Source organism: Triturus cristatus, chromosome 5_1 (genome assembly GCF_964204655.1).
Source record: "Triturus cristatus chromosome 5_1, aTriCri1.1, whole genome shotgun sequence".
Taxonomy (NCBI): domain Eukaryota; kingdom Metazoa; phylum Chordata; class Amphibia; order Caudata; family Salamandridae; genus Triturus; species Triturus cristatus.
The window spans coordinates 507,475,731-507,491,964 of NC_140587.1; the positions used below are offsets into that span (position 1 = coordinate 507,475,731).

The 16,234-nt window shown below is 43.9% G+C and overlaps 1 protein-coding gene across 1 annotated transcript in view; it reads right to left on the minus strand.

The window, feature by feature from the left end:
* LOC146831130 (myelin P2 protein-like) overlaps nucleotides 1-16,234 on the minus strand; it is a 62,555-nt gene that overhangs the window by 25,116 nt on the left and 21,205 nt on the right. The window lies entirely within an intron of this gene.

Here is a 16,234-nt window from a genome sequence, read left to right on the forward strand (position 1 = left end):
TACTTTTTTAGCACTCCATGGGAGTACATGTGTTTACTTGCTTTCTCACTTCTGTGCTGCTACCCTTCTCAAATACCCACTCGCCCACTCCGGCATGGACCTTGTTGCTCCTTCTCCCCCTCCTCAGTTTGTCCATAGCTTCCTCTACCCCTCCTAGCCTTTTTTGCTTTTTTTAATTTCTCTTTCCAATGCCCTTAAATTGCTAACCTGTTGCCCTCACTCTCCATTTCCCACATGGCTCCCCATTTCCCCCCCTCCCCGGAGTTTCACCCCACTTGCTCTTCTCCCACCTGTCCTATTGCAGCCCACTTGATAATTAGAAAAAAAGCTTTTTTAAATCTACCATTTGAACATTCCAACAGCTGCAATGTTGCCAGATTGCTCCTTTTTAGGTCTTGGCTCTTGATAGCACACATGCGCTGTCTTGAAAAGAGGAATGTTGTAAGTACTATGTGGTCTTCTGCCTGTCCATAAGCTTTTAATTTGCTGGCTCCATCGTCGCTCCAGTATTCGTTCTTCCATGCATACGTCATGCCTCTGCGATGGTTTAGCCCTCCATGAGAGCATGGACCAATTACCCTTAAATATACGCAGCGGCTATTTTAGAGCATTATTTCGGAGCTACTTTTTTATTTCTTTAAGTGCGCTTTTCACGAGCGCTCCTGTTTCTACTCTTCCCGCTCTCAGTGACAACAATCGGGCGAAACTGCGCAGTTTGGTTTCCTTTTCCAATGCATTGTCTCAGTGTAAGCTGTGCCCTGCCTTTCACAATTGGTTGGTAAACTGCAGGTGAATGCACAGCTGAGGGGATTGCTCACCTCACCAGAAAACAGTAGAGCAGCTTGCAGCATAAACTTCCATGCGCTGCGGATGGTGCATTTGTGATTCCAGGCAGCGATCGCTGAAGGCAAGTATGTTTTGCTGACAGCTGACAGATTCTCGTGCATGGGTGTGAGACTGGCAAAGCTTGGCATCCTTGAAAGGCAAGGCTCGATTTTGCTGCTACGTTGCAGCTGCAAATGGCACCAGGAACAGCAAAACATGTAGATGTGAGTTAACACCTGCAAGGAAAGGTTTGAGCTACCCAGAGCACCGTTCAATACAGTGCAGTTTCCTATATCTCTGACCCATGGAGACAAACAATAGCACAGAATGGGTTAAATTTAGGACACCCGTTTACTACGGCCGTTTTGGGAAGGCAAATATCTAGAAGCTTTTGGGATTATTTCAAAGATAATCATTTTGGAGAAACATGGTTTAGCATTAGGCCATTTTCAGTAGAATGTTCAAAATTAGAATGTAATTATTGTTCAGGTGTGTAATATATTGCAGGGAGTTAGTAATAGGATGAGATTTCCTTAACTACAGATAGATGTTAACCTATATTTGAAGAATAATGCTAATATGTACCTGTGGGTGTAGTTTTATGTAATAAGTGGCTTCTTTATTTGCTAAAATGCGACATGCCCTATAAGGGCATGTGTAAGAGTTAAACAAATGAATAAATATACTATTTTTCGACTCCATCTATTCTCAAAACATAAAATAAATATGGATAAATACCAATAAGATGGCCCAAAAAGTAATATGGATAAATACAGACGGAAATGTTAAAAAAATAAAAAGCATAAAACTGGGAGCCCTAACTACGAGGTCCCTCCCCGCCAGCCTTTCATTGGCGGTTCACCCGCCATGGAAAGGCTGGCGAAAAGGGACTTTGGAGGCCCGTAGCGGGCACCCCATTCGTTCCCTGGCCCTTCGATGTGGGCACTGGGGGTCACATATGGTGCCCCCTATATGTCCCTGCACCAGGTGGCAGGCACTGCATGGTGCCTGCCACGGAGTGCAGGGATATGTTAAGTGGCCCCTTTTTTGCCAGCAGCGCCCGCCAGAGTACAAAAGATAGGCATTGCAACCGCCCTGGTGGCAGTCGCATCATAATGTCTATGTCGGGACCGCCAACAGTCTGGCAAGCTCCCGATTTTCGATAGGGTCCGCCCACCATCATAATCAGCCCTAAGATCCCAACATTTCTGGTCAAGAATCCTCAATAGGTAAAATTGCCTCTGTAACATACACAGCCCTCAGTCAGCGAGGGTGATTCCAAAACTTGGAGATGGGTAATGCTGCTGGAATTAGTTTTTCCAGGTTAATCTTTGACTCACATGCTCACCTGCAGTATCCAGTATGTCCTAACATAACAATAGCACAAATAGACTGAGACAGACGTAAGGACTTAAAAGAGCAAGAACTGTACATGGGTAGAGAAAATTACCACTTCCCTCTTCCTCATCATAGTCCTTACTCAATGAGAGTAAACCAAAGTAATGTCCACTTACTAACTTTCCTATAGAACATATATATCAGACGAAAATGGTGCAGACCTATGCTGTATGAAAGAGGTATGTATTTAACAAGCATTGGCATAGCCAATATTCTCACCTTTGGGACCTTATAAGTGTTTAGCCATGCAACACTTGATGTTGTTGCACCAAGGATATTTTTCTGGATAACTAAACACTTATAAGGTCCCAAAGGCGAGACCTATTGGCTATGCCAATGCTTGTTTCCTTTGCTTTCAAAATGACATCCTACATCTTTCATGAGCAAATTGAATGTAAAAACGACTTTCTCAAAGTCAACCTTTTATTTCAGAATGAGTTTTTCTGCTACAAGTTCTTCAACCTGTTTCAAATACAAACATCTCAAATTGAAAAACCCTTGTCCGGTCGGTTGACCAAAGTGCATGTAAACACTGTCAACAAGAATGGAGAAATAAAGTTTTTCATATTCAATTGGGATACCACGTGAGCAACACCAAGTGAACGGTGCTTCACCTTCATATTTAAGCGTCAGGAAAACATGGTCACGATTACCTTGGGGTAGAAGTAACCGTTGGAGTCGAGACGAAAGGCTTTTCAGGTACGTGGAAAGAATGCGGACCACTAGAGCTCGCAGCGGGCAGTCAACAAAAACGCAAGGATATTTATTTTAATTTTTTTTAACTTAAAGGGACTTTGTAAGAAAGCCGCAGCGGCGAGGTTCAGATTTAACCCTAACCTTGAGCCCCTAGCAGGAAGACAATAACAAGCAGGAAGTGGGATAAGGGAGGAGGGTAGGGCACGTCGTGCGCACTAAGGCGGAGCCCGTTGGAGTCGAGACGAAAGGCTTTTTAGGTATGTGGAAAGAATGCGGACCACTAGAGCTCGCAGCGGGCAGTCAACAAAAACGCGAGTATATTTATTTTAATTTTTTTAACTTTAAAGGGACTTTGCAAGAAAGCTGCAGCGGCGAGGTTCAGATTTAACCCTAACCTTGAGCCCCTAGCAGGAAGACAATAACAAGCAGGAAGTGGGATAAGGGAGGGGGGTAGGGCACGTCGCGCGCACTAATGCGGAGAGAGGCACGCAGGCTGGCAAATGGTGTGCACTTTCGCGGCCGCTTTGATGTTCTCAGTGGCCGTGCGGCTCACTGAGAACATCAAAGCGGCTGCAAAAGTGATCACATAGGCTGACAAATGGTGCGCGCGCCCGCCACACATGCACTGTAGCTGGAGGCCTGAAAAAAGCCACTAGTTAGCACTTCCAAAACCCGCTTACTAAAACTCTCGCCAGAGCAGCACTAAAGTGCTGGCTCAGGTGAGACCTAAAAAGGAAGTTTTAGACCTGGTATCTTTGGCGTAATTTCCTCAGTCTTCTTGCTTCTAACTTCCTGTTGTTTGACTGTGTGCTGCATTTCGTTTTTGCTGGTTTTGGGACTCTGGGCACCTAACCACTGCTGACCAGTGCTAAAGTGCAAGTGCTCCCTGTGTAAATTGTATTGGTGTATCCAAAATTTGCATATTTGATTTACTAAGAAATCCCTAGAAAAGTGCACAAATTGTGCTCAGGGCTGTAAATCAAATGCTACTAGTGGTCCTGCACCACTGATTAGGCCACCCACAGGGGTAGCCCTGCCATTACAGTGTCTGTGGGTGCAGTGTAAACTGCCATTTCGGCCTGGCATGCGCACCCACTTGCCAAGTCCAAACCTTCCATTTTATTACCTGCAAGGCACCCCTAAGGCTGGCCCAAGGAGCCCCTGGTTAGGGTGCAGTATCTTTAAAAGGTAGGACATGTACTGTTGTGTTTTGCATGTCCTAATAGTGAAATACTGCTAATTTCGTTTTTCACTATTGCAAGGACTATCTCTCCCATCGGGTAATATGGGGGTTGCCTTGAAATATCCTTTAAGTGTAATTTCCCATTGGGAACTGATAAAGATTGGTAGTTTGGGGTCCCTAAACTCACAATTTAAAAATATATCTTTTGTGAAATTGGTTTTTAAATTGCATGTTTGAAAAATACCATTTTAGAAAGTGGTCATTTTCTTGTGTAACCATTTTGTGCCTCTGTTTGTCTGCAGAATCCACGTCTGGGCTGGTTGACAGTTGGGCTCTTGTGCATTCACAAGGTAGGAGGAGTTGTCATTGATACCAGGCTAGAGCTGTACCTGTCCTCACACAAAGCTGTCTCTACCCCCTGTAGTGTATCTGGAGCCAGGTCAGGGAAAGGCAGGGTCCTGTGCACTACAAAGACTTTCCTTTGAAGTTTGCCTACTTCAAAGGCAGAAAGGGGTATAAGTATTGCACCTCTGAGACCCAAAAATCTGAACACTTCTGGAATAAGAACATTCTGCCAAGAAGAGCTGGATGCTGTAGTAGGGACTGCCACTGTGCTTGTTGCTTTGTAGAGCTGGTCTGCTGCTTTCTGCTTCTGTCCGGGAAGTGAAAGGACTGGACTTTGCTTTCTGAATCCTGCTTGCAAGGTTCTACGCCTTCACCGGAGTTGAGGGCACTGCTCGTGAAGGTGCAACTCACCTCAAGACTTACATCGCAGCCCCAGTGTTGCTGACAACAGCAACAAATTGGCGCCAACGTTGTTATCGGGGCCGCCACATGCACTGGAGCCAAAGACACTGCTTGTGAAGTGCACAACACACCGCCCGACTTGTCCCGCAGCCCCGACCTCCACAATGACAGTGCTTCGTACTGATGCCACCGCACTGCATGCACTGAAGCCAACGGCACCACTCGTGAAGAGCATGATGCACTGCTTGATTTACACCCCAGCCCTGATGCCTGTCAATGCCAGCGCTTCAACCTCTTCATCGTGGAATCGATAACTAAATCAGTAACCTCCCAAACTCATCAACACCACACCATCGTAAGGAACCGAGGTCTCGCTGCCAACGCCGCATCACCTCCCCTGCGCAGCAATAAGGAACCAACACCGCACCAGCGCCAGTGATGCCTCCCCTCCCCAATGCCGTACAGCATCTTTGTTTTCATCATTTTAAAGGTAGTGTTGCTGAGGGTCGGTGTGACTCCGTAGCCAGCCCACGCTTCTCACGGTTGGCGCCAAACCATTGGATTAGTTAGTACCTGTCGCAACGTCGAGGTAGCCCCTGTTGGAGCTATTGTTTTCTAGAAGCTATATTTTCACAGAAATCTTTCGAAAATGTATATCTTGACTTGTGTATGTTGAATTTTTGTCATTTTGGTCATGTTTTATTCACATAAATATTGGTGTGAACTCTGTAGTTTTTTCATTGTGTTACTGTGTGTAAGTACAAATGCTTTACACATTGCCTCTGAGATAAGCCTGACTGCTTGTGCCAAGCTACCAAGAGGGTGAACAGGGGTTATCTTAGCTGTGTGACTCCCTTACCCTGACTAGAGTGAGGGTCCCTACTTGGACAGGGTGCAAACCACTACCAACTAGAGACGCCATTTGTAACAGGAAACTGTTACAACATGTACATGTAATGGAATGTGAGGCGACTGGGGTTCTCAAATCTGGAGGTGACTGGACTGGTGATTAGCAGCTCCCTTTCAATGCATTGTACAAATAAACTACTGCTTACTGCAGAACCTTAAGTTGTCTCTTCCTTGAAGGGGTATTCAAATTGGTGATGAGCAGCAAACCTGGTGGTATCGTTCTTGACAGCGGATTTCATTGAGAGGAGAGCACCTGCTGTTGAACCAGCACCGGGCATTCAGCAGTGTGGCCAGCAGCTTTAAGGTCACCTTGTGTGATACTCATGACAAGTGAGAGAAGTGAGTTATTATTAATTTGGGAGCCACCCCACACTTGAGCCAGGCTCGGTTCAACTGTTGTTGTGTGCAGGTTACTAGTAAAGCATGAGCAATGCACAAGTGGTTGCTCGATCGGCATCATGCCGCTTTGTTGTTGTTGTTTGGTAACGGGACACAGAAGAGCGTCAAAACCTTCTCACCCAGATTGGTTGGAGTTGTTTTACAAACATGCTGTTGTTGGAAGGAATTACTGTGTAAGCGCATTTTGTGTGGAAAAGAAAAAAAACCCACCAGAAACAAATAACTGAGATATTGTAATTGTTACTGCCACAGCCAACTTTGCAGCTGTTTCCAACGCGCTTAAGGTCTTTTGCAGCGTGGTTACTCCTTTCTGACGGCTACTGACGACTGCTGCCCTGACTGTCGCCCTGCCTTGGCCCTTCCTTTGATGATGTATGGTAAGGCGAGACGATAGACGGGCCTCTGTTGGTGTAAGAAGACGTCCTTAGTTAAGTATTTCGTGGGTCGCGCCCACAATTTTTGTCCTTGGTACCTCTGGTTCTTAGATTCGACTATTGCAATAGCCAAAGCCGAGGGTAAGTGCATTTGTGCTGCGTAAACTGAGTTTTACCCCCTTGAAGTTTGTGAACAGTCGGGTGAAATCACGAGATGCCTGGTCTGACTAAGTTTGGAAAACTTTGTTGCTTTGGTTGTAATAGGGATTCCCGACTTGAGGACTCTTGTCCGATTCCTTCGGTTGGAACTCCCACGTATGAGCTCTATTCAAAACATGGTATTGGCCCCATTGCCTTTAACGAGACATGGACCCGATACACGAAGAAAGATGGTGTTTTAAAATGGCCAGAAAATGGTAGTTTCGATTCTGATGTGCTAGATAATTTGGAAGCAGTTCTATTCAAAAGAAAAGCCCGGCCGGCAATGTTTGACTCTTTCTGCCTTTGGCGTATGGAAGCCAAACAGAGAGAAATTAAGCAAGCAAAACGAGATAGGAAAGCACAGGGTATGACTATTATACAGGCTGCCCAACAATTCAAAGATGATGAAATTAATAATGTGATGGAAATTTCAGAAAGACAGCATCGTATGGCGATAGATAAATGTTATCCGGTATTGCCTGTTTCCACTTCCGATAACAAGAAAGATTTAGAAGAAGATCCCCTAATGTCCCATTTATTGAGGTTGCCTCCGCCCTATGCACAAGGTACTAATGCACCCCAGTTGTTACAGCCTGTTCAGCTGCCAGCAGTACCTCTGCCTGTTCCGGCTCTTCCGCCTTTGCCCCTTTTAGTATCTCCGCCCTTACCGGTTTTGCCCTTAACTTCAACTTCCTTGACCTCATCTCCTGATCTTCGATCTCCTTTGCCTTCTGCTCCTCCTGCAATTACCGGTTCTCCTTCCACTAGTTCGCCTAATACCTTGTCCCTTATTCTTATGTCCAATTCTCCGTCTGTGCGTAAGCGTCTTACGGACACCGTCACTGGTATTCTATCTCCTTTCTTTGAAGCTTTAAATGTGTCTCCGGCTTTTGCTCGAAGACAATCTCGCAGTCAGTTCCCAGATTTTGAAGAACGAGAAAGGTTGGACTCTCTCGCACGTAAATGGATCAAGAAGGGTCCTCAGTATAGTGTACCTGACATTATGCCTACATTCTCACAATGGAATGCGCCTACACAAAGATATATTTTTAATGTAATGTGTGATACTCTCATTAAAGAATGGGAGGATGTGAATTCGAGTCCGATCCCACAAGGTCTGTTAGATGTTCAGACTGATTTCGACAAAGGGCTTGTTGTGGGTTCTAAGGTTGAAGAAGCTGTAAGGACACTTATTTCTTATAGATCCTTATTGTCCTCTCAGGCTTTCCTTGATTCCAATCCGTCGGTTAGACTGACACTGAAAAATTATCCCATGAGAGAGGTTCCACCAGTATGGAAGGAAGAGGTCGCGGCAGTAGGTGCTAATCCAGCTATTCCTGCTCATTTTCAACGTATATGGGTACATGTTCCATGGAAACGATCTGATGTTTTCGCTCTTAAACAGACTCTACCGGATCCTCGTAAAAATCCTGCAGGTTATTATAAAGAATTATCACAGACAGTTGACGCTTGCATCATGAACCTAGCTGATATCGATATGTTGATGGGAAATGTAGTCCCACAGACAATATGGGCTAGGATTCGTAAAGAGAATCACGCACAGGAATTAGGTGCTAATTGGGATGTTATAATTGCCACAGATAGAGACCAAGTGGGTGGTGCAAAGCCTGACGCTTTGATTTCGGAACTCCCTGGTAGGATTATTACATTAATGAAAACGATGATGCCTGCATTGAGAGTTAACTGGGATAAATTAGCAGCATGCAAACAAAAGAAAGATGAGAGTGTCTCTGATTTCTTCACTCGTTTCGAGGAGACATTTATTGACCACAGTGGTCAAGATATGGCTACAGAGGGTGGTCAGCGATTATTTGTGGACAAATTCGTATTTAATTTGCTTCCCGAGCTGTCACACAAATTGAAAGATTCCGAAAGTTCATGGGCTGTTTCTTCCTCTGCCCATAAATTGGCTACTGCACAATGTTATGAAAATAGAGATAAAGAAGAAAGAGAAAAGCAAGAGAAAAAGACGAAAGAATTGAAAACAAAGGTTCTCTTGCAACAAGCTTATCCTCCTCGCTATGTTCAGCCTCAGTTTCAACAGCCTCCGCAGTTTCAGAGGTTGTATCAAAAACCTGAGCCATATATTCCGCGACCTTTGTTAGGACCTAATCAATGTGCCTATTGTAGAGAAGAAGGTCATTTTAAAAGTAGTTGTCCGGTTTTATTGCAGCGCAATGGAGCATTATCTGCTCCACGAGATCGTGCTGGCCTCCAGTCCGCAAACAGGGGTAGAGGTCGAGGTATGTCAACTCAAGAACAACGTTCCCTTCCTCTTCCCAATTCTGTGAATTATTTTGATCAGCAAAATATTAGGACTACACAGTATTACAATGAGGATTGTTATGTTGGAGGCGAGAATGAGAGTCTTCATACTAACTAGGACAGCCATGGACAAAGTAAGGGAGTTGTGTCGATTCCAGTAGATCAGAATGGACCCTATGTTAATGTCACTACAATGGGTGTTTCAGAGCCATTTCTCCTAGATACTGTGGCGATGAGAAGTTCTATCATTCATTATAAACTCCCTGGGGCACCTTTGTCTGGCTTAACGAATGTTTCTGTAGGAGTTTCTGGCGCCCCTGTTCGTAATCCGGTTTCCTTCCCTTTGCCTATTTCAATTGGCCCTTATGATTTGGAAGCTTCACTTCTTTTGACGAATGGTTGCGGTGAGAATCTGTTGGGTTTGGACTTATTGAAAAGAATGCATGCTACGATATATTGTTCTCCTTCTGGTGTATATCTTACTTTAGGACAAAAACCGACTTCTCCAATGTATTTGTCCAAAGATCAGTTTCCACCTGAATTGCTCTCTCTTCCGACAACGCTTTGGGCCACGGGTCCGAACGATGTGGGTTGTCTTGAGATTCCACCTTATGTTGTCACTCTCAAGCCTAATGTTGAATTGCCACGTATTCCGCAGTATAGAATTTCCACTGAAGGTGAAAAAGCGCTTCTGGAAATCATTCATGATTTGATTCAGAAGGGTGTGGTTGAGGAAACGAGAGGTAATATATGCAACAGTCCTATTCTTCCTGTTCTTAAACGCACTGATCCTTCTCAGCCTCCTGTATATCGTTTCGTAATTGACCTTCGGGAGGTAAACAAAATTGTTGTACCACAATTTCCAGTAGTCCCAGATATCACTGCTCTGTTGACGATGATACCTTCTACAGCGACTTGGTTCTCTGTTATCGATCTAAAGAATGCCTTCTTTAGTATTCCCATTGCTGAAGAGAGTAGGGATATTTTTGGCTTCTCTCTTGGAGGCCGAAGCTTCCGGTTTAAGCGCGCACCTCAGGGCTATTGTGAAAGTCCCTCTATTTACAGTCAAGCTTTAAAATGTCATCTTGGTGCTTTTCATTTGCCGTCGGGTGCTGCTCTTATCCAATACATGGATGACTTGTTGATTGCTGCTGATTCAGAAGATATTTGCAAAGATGTGACTGTTGCATTGTTACGTCATCTGTTTGATCTGAATCATAAGGTTTCACCTTCAAAACTACAATATGTTCGTCGAGAGGTTACCTACTTGGGTCATCTCCTATCAAAGGAGGGACGACGATTAACCCCAGAACGAATTCAGGCGATTGCGCAAATGTCTGTGCCATCCACACAAAGGGAGGTACGTGCCTTTCTGGGTATTACTTCTTATTGTAGACAGTGGATCCCTAACTTCTCTTTGTTGGCCAAGCCTCTGTTGGCACTCACTTTGAAAAATACACCACAGCCCCTTCCATGGACTGACGAATGTCAGAAGAGTTTTACTGATTTACGTACTGCTCTATGTTCTGCTCCTGTATTGGGTACTCCCGATTACAGTAAACCCTTCACGCTCTACGTCTATGAAAGAGAAGGGTGTGCGTTGTCAGTTTTGACGCAGCGATTTGGAGACAAACAGCGTCCATGTGCATATTTTTCGGCTACGTTAGACCCAGTAGCTAAAGCATTGCCTAGTTGTCTCAAAGCAACAGCAGCAGCAGCGATTTCTATTCGACAGTTTGCTGGAATAGTGTTAGATAACACACTTATTGTTATGGTGCCCCATGCAGTGGATACCTTATTAAACCGAACAAAAACGCAGCATCTTACGAGTGCTCGTTTGTCTGGATATGAGTTGACACTTTTGGCTAGTCACGTGCACATCAAACGATGTAATTCTTTAAATCCAGCTACTTTGTTGCCTCTTCCAGTAGACAAAGATGACCAAGAACAACATGACTGTTTCCTCCATACCGAGGAAGAAACGAAAGGAAGAATTGATCTGAAAGATACGCCGCTAGAGAATCCGGATGGAATTCTATGGGTGGATGGTTCTTGTTTTAAGCTTCCTAATGGAGATACAGTTTCAGCCTATGCTGTTCCTACTTTACATACAGTTGTGGAAACCGCACGTATCAGACACAATTCAGCTCAAGCAACAGAATTGATAGATAGCTTTAACGAGAGCATGTGTGTTGTCAAAAGGAAAGAGAGTGAACGTGTACACCGACAGTCAATACGCCTTTGGTGTAGCGTTTAATTTTGGACGTCTTTGGAAAGAGAGGGGTTTCTTTACTTCTCATAGTACTAAAATACAACATGGTCAATTAGTGACTGATCTTCTCGAGTCACTTTCTTTGCCTGCCCAAATAGCAATTGTAAAGTGTAGTGCACACAAAAAGATTACAGATGATGTTGGCCGAGGAAATGCATTTGCAGATGAAGTTGCGAAAAAGACAGTGAGAGACGCTACAAGTCGAATGTATGTGGCAGGTCCTGCGAATTGGGTTAGAGAGACAGGAATGTATGAGGATACAGAGGAAAGTGTAAGAGCGATTCAGAAAGAGGCTACAGAGAAAGAGTTGAGCAAGTGGAAAGAAAGTACAGGAATGTTGGATGAGATGGGATGTTGGATGGAATTGTCTGAGCACCAACGTTGGCTGTTACCAGACGCCTATGTGCTGCCAGTAGTCACTATGGCACATGGTCCAGCTCACCTAAGTGCAAAAGGTATATGCAAGCTTCTGGCTCCAGTGTGGCAAAATGAAAGAATCCCAAAATGTGCAGACAATGTAGTGAAACATTGCATTGTTTGTTTGATGTACAATCCAGGAAAGGGAACCCCAACTCCAGCAGGTCACTTTGCTCCTCCGACATATCCATTTGAGGTGTTGCAGATCGATTATATTCATTTGGAGCGATGCAACAACCTCAAATACGTTCTGGTGGTAGTATGCGCCTTTTCAAGATGGATAGAAGCATACCCTCTAAAGGACAACACAGCCTTATCCACAGCTAAAGCTCTATTAAAAGAATTTTTCCCCAGGTTTGGTTTGCCGCGCGATATCTGAAGTGACAATGGGAGCAAATTTGTGGGCCAAGTCATGCAAAAAGTTTGTGCGGGTCTTGGTATCAAGCAAAAGTTCCATGCGGCAAATCATCCACAGTCAGCGGGTTTAGTAGAATGCTACAACGGTACACTAAAGTTAAAACTAGCGAAAGTTCAGGCTAGTACAGGACTCAATTGGCCCAATGCTTTACCATTGGCTCTTCTGTCCACCAGAACTGCAGTACACTCTCGTTTGGGAGTTAGCCCTTACGAAGTGGTTTTTGGACGCCCGGCTAATGTATGGGGAGTCCCTCGCCCTAAGAAATACTCAGACTTACCATATCCAATGTTGATTGACTATTTGCATGACCTTACGACTAAATTGCGTGTTCTCCATCAACAGGTTCAGAGTGCTTTACCAGAGGTTTCCACAGACCCAGGTCATTCCATCCGACCAGGTGATTGGGTCTGTACAAAGAATTTCCAAAGGACGAAAAATTCGGAGCCCAGGTGGAAGGAGCCTCGATTAGTACTTTTAACTACGAGAACAGCAGTCAAAGTCGAAGGAAAGAAAAATTGGATTCACGGTGTGCATTGTAAGAAAGTGCCTTTGCCTCTACCTTTCGATCAGTGGGTTCGTAGGGGTATTGGTGACTCTGAAAGTGAAAAAGTCCCACGATTCGTACCTTTCAGTGATGCACACCTGAATGGAACATTGTCTGAGAAAGAGGACGACGACATTCTGCAGGAAGCGATAACACCACATTGTCGCTTGGATACGACAAATCCACGAACATTGTTTCAAGACCAAACGATATCTGATAAAGAACATTATAATTTGAGACCTAGACCAAAGAACTCTTAAGATTTCTCTCTCCTATGTAGTATTCTGTCCCGGTTGCAAGGTCACGGTAGGAGTCTTAGTTGCGACCTGAGTAGTGGCAATAGGCCTGCAGGACTTGCAGTGTCATAGAACGGCAGACAATCGTGATTAAGTGATTGAGGAAGATTGCCGTGAGCATCCACTTAGAAAGATGGAGACTACATTAGGCAAAAGAGAAAGTAAAGATAAAAAGAATCATTGTAAAGAAATGTATAGTCGTTGTGGTATTGCTTTATGTATTATTATATTATTGTGTATTCTTTTGGCGTGTATAAATTGGATTGTTATTGCCCTGCAGCAAAACGTTGTCTCTCCTTCTACTTCTTCGTCTTCTTCTACTGTCTCTCCACATCTGTTTCATACCCTTCCTCAACATGAACTCATTAGAAGAATTGAATATTATAACAATTCCTTTGTCCAGTTGTTACATCAACATCAATTAGTGATCAATACAACTGACTGTTGGGTGTGTGGACTCATGCCACATACCGTAGAAAAAGGAATGCCGTATTTAGTCCTTCCGTTCTCCTATGAAGGTTCTGCTTGGGCTTATTTTGTTATCTTCTCCAATGCCTATCAAAGCAAATTCAGATGATCCGTTAGTTCACACATTAGTGATCCGGATTTTAGTCATAGTTCGTTGATAAAGGGAATGGTAGCTATGGCTAAAATCATGGAAAATAGTAAAATCTCCGTTGACAAAAGAAAAGCATACACTAACTGGAACGTCACCCATTACGTCACTAACCTTAGTGATAAAGTTAGAAAAGGAAAATCTTCACCGATTTGGACTATACCACATCAAGGTAATTTCTGTTTACAGATAAATGGTCAGTCTGTTGACACTGTACAAAGAAATAGCTGTTCCCACACATATGTCTACTCCTCTCAAAACTCGCCTCCTCTAGTGCCGTCTCAAGGCACATATTTCATTTGTCATAATAGGGCTTACACATGGTTGCCGACTGGTTTCTCCGGTACTTGCTATAATAGCTTTCCTTCTTCCCCCTACATACACCGCTTCTGCAAATCATAATCGAAACAGATATGGCAGAGGAATTATTAATTCCAAGGACACAGCAGGACAAGAGGGAGGAGATTTCCTCAAAGGATTTCTTCCTTTTTGGGGTCCAATGGCCAACAGCAGAAATATAAGGCAATTGGTTCGTGTCGTAGAAACCACCATAGACATCACTGTAGGAGCCTTAAGTAATATCACGGCAGAACTACAGGCAGATCGTCTTATGACTTTACAAAACCGAGTTGCCTTAGACTTTGTTCTTGCAGACCGTGGTGGAGTATGCAAATTGATCGGGTCAAGTTGCTGTATTTTCATACCTAATGACGCCCTGACAGTATACCAAGCTATCTCTAAGTTACACATGATCTCTGAGTCGATTCATCAAGACGAAGGAGATTGGTCATTATTGGAGTGGTTTTGGGGACTACTGTCCAAATGGGGTTGGAAGGTATTGACATTCCTTGGAATAGTTTTAGCCATCGTATTCTCTTGTTGCCTTTGTATGCACTGTGGCCCCGCCATCTGCGACCTCTGTGCTACTATGTGCATCCCTAAACCCAAGTCACAAAGAACAGAGAATATCAGAATGATGCTACAGCAACAGCTCGATGACCTTATGGCCATCGACATTGACTCAGATTAATGTGAGTCTGAGTATCTTGCCTGAGTTCTGGCAAAAGGAGGGTCTGAGGAACTTCGATTTTCAATTGTGATCGTATCGACCCACCATTTTGTACTCCGCCGCCATCTTGTGTTGCCCTCACTCAGGCAGCATGACGATCGAAGTCTTTTTCTGCTTTTTCTGCAGCTTCGTGTCAAAATTAGCCTTCTGCCTCTATTTGCAAAGCTGGTGTTAGGATTGGCCGAGTACACTAATCCCTGTCTGGTTTTTCTAATCCCCGTCTCAACTATCTGTTGGTTCACACTATTCTCCTCTGACTTTATCTTATCGTCTGGCCTTCACTGTCCTCTGCTAGCATTCTCTCGTTTCACAACTGTCCTCCAACACACACAAATGTATCTCGCCACCTGCAAGTTAGTTGTGGATCTGTTAATGAATTAGTTTGAAGGAGGGGTGACAAACACAGTTGGAGGAGAGGTTTCTTCGAGTCATCTGATACTTTGTTTTCAAACCTTTCCTATTGGTGCTGTCCTGTTTTTCAACTTTTCTTATTGGCTCTTTTCTTTATGTTCTGGGTGTGTATTTGGTTAATGTATATTTCACCTATGTGGTATATAAGATTGTGCGCCACGGAGTGAAGTGGCAGTCTCCTGAGAACCTACCTTGTGTACTTCTGGGACAACTGTACTAGCTGCAGCTAATAAATCTGATCTTTTACGCCGACAGAGTGTCCCCGTGTCTCTGTGTAGCTAAGCAGGAGAACCCAGGAGATTAAGGCGTACCCTGCGCCGCCAGGTCCAAAAGGTTTTGGTTCTTCAGCGTAGTGCCATTGGTGTGATATATTTACTACTTCACGCAAGTTAGCGATGCTCAAGCATTGCTTAGGGGCAGAAGGCCAATTCATTTTAAAATGTTTTCAACCGTTACAAGTTGAGGATGATTAGGATTTGGATGATTTGGAGATTGGCATGGAAAGATTGGATATAAACGATGGAAAAAAGAAATGAGGTGGTGAAAAGATTTACGTTTCTTAGAAGAAATCAGCATTCTGGTGAATCAATTGATAATTTCATGGCTGACTTACATCAGTTGGCTATGACTTGAAATTACAAGAATTTCTTAGATGATATGTTGAGAGACCATTTGTTATAAAAGATAACCAGTAAGAGAACAAAAGAAAAATTGTTGAATCCTGAAGGTTTGATTTTGTGTAAAGTGATAGAAATCACGAAGAGGGCAGGGAACACTGAGGAGGGTTTAAAGGAAATGACGTCTGGACGTATAGATAGAGTAAGAAGTGTGCAGAAGGTGATGCCCAAGAACGATTTTGGAAGGAAATAAAACATGTCAAGAGGGAGGTCTACTGATACTTTGGACAAAGAGATAATATGTTACAAATGTGGGCTAAAGCATCACTTTGCAACCAGCTCTGTTTGTCCTGCTACCGGACAAATATGCAGGAGATGCAAATGTAAAGGGTATTTTGCATGGGTGTGCAAGGCCAAAAGCGAGAATTTTCCTATGAAATTCAAACGTTTGGTTGCTGCTGTGGATTTGCAACATGGATGATATACCAGAGGAGTTTTTATTGCAAGTTAGCAACGTAAGAACTGTGAAGCACGCAGACAATCCCTTCTGTATGAT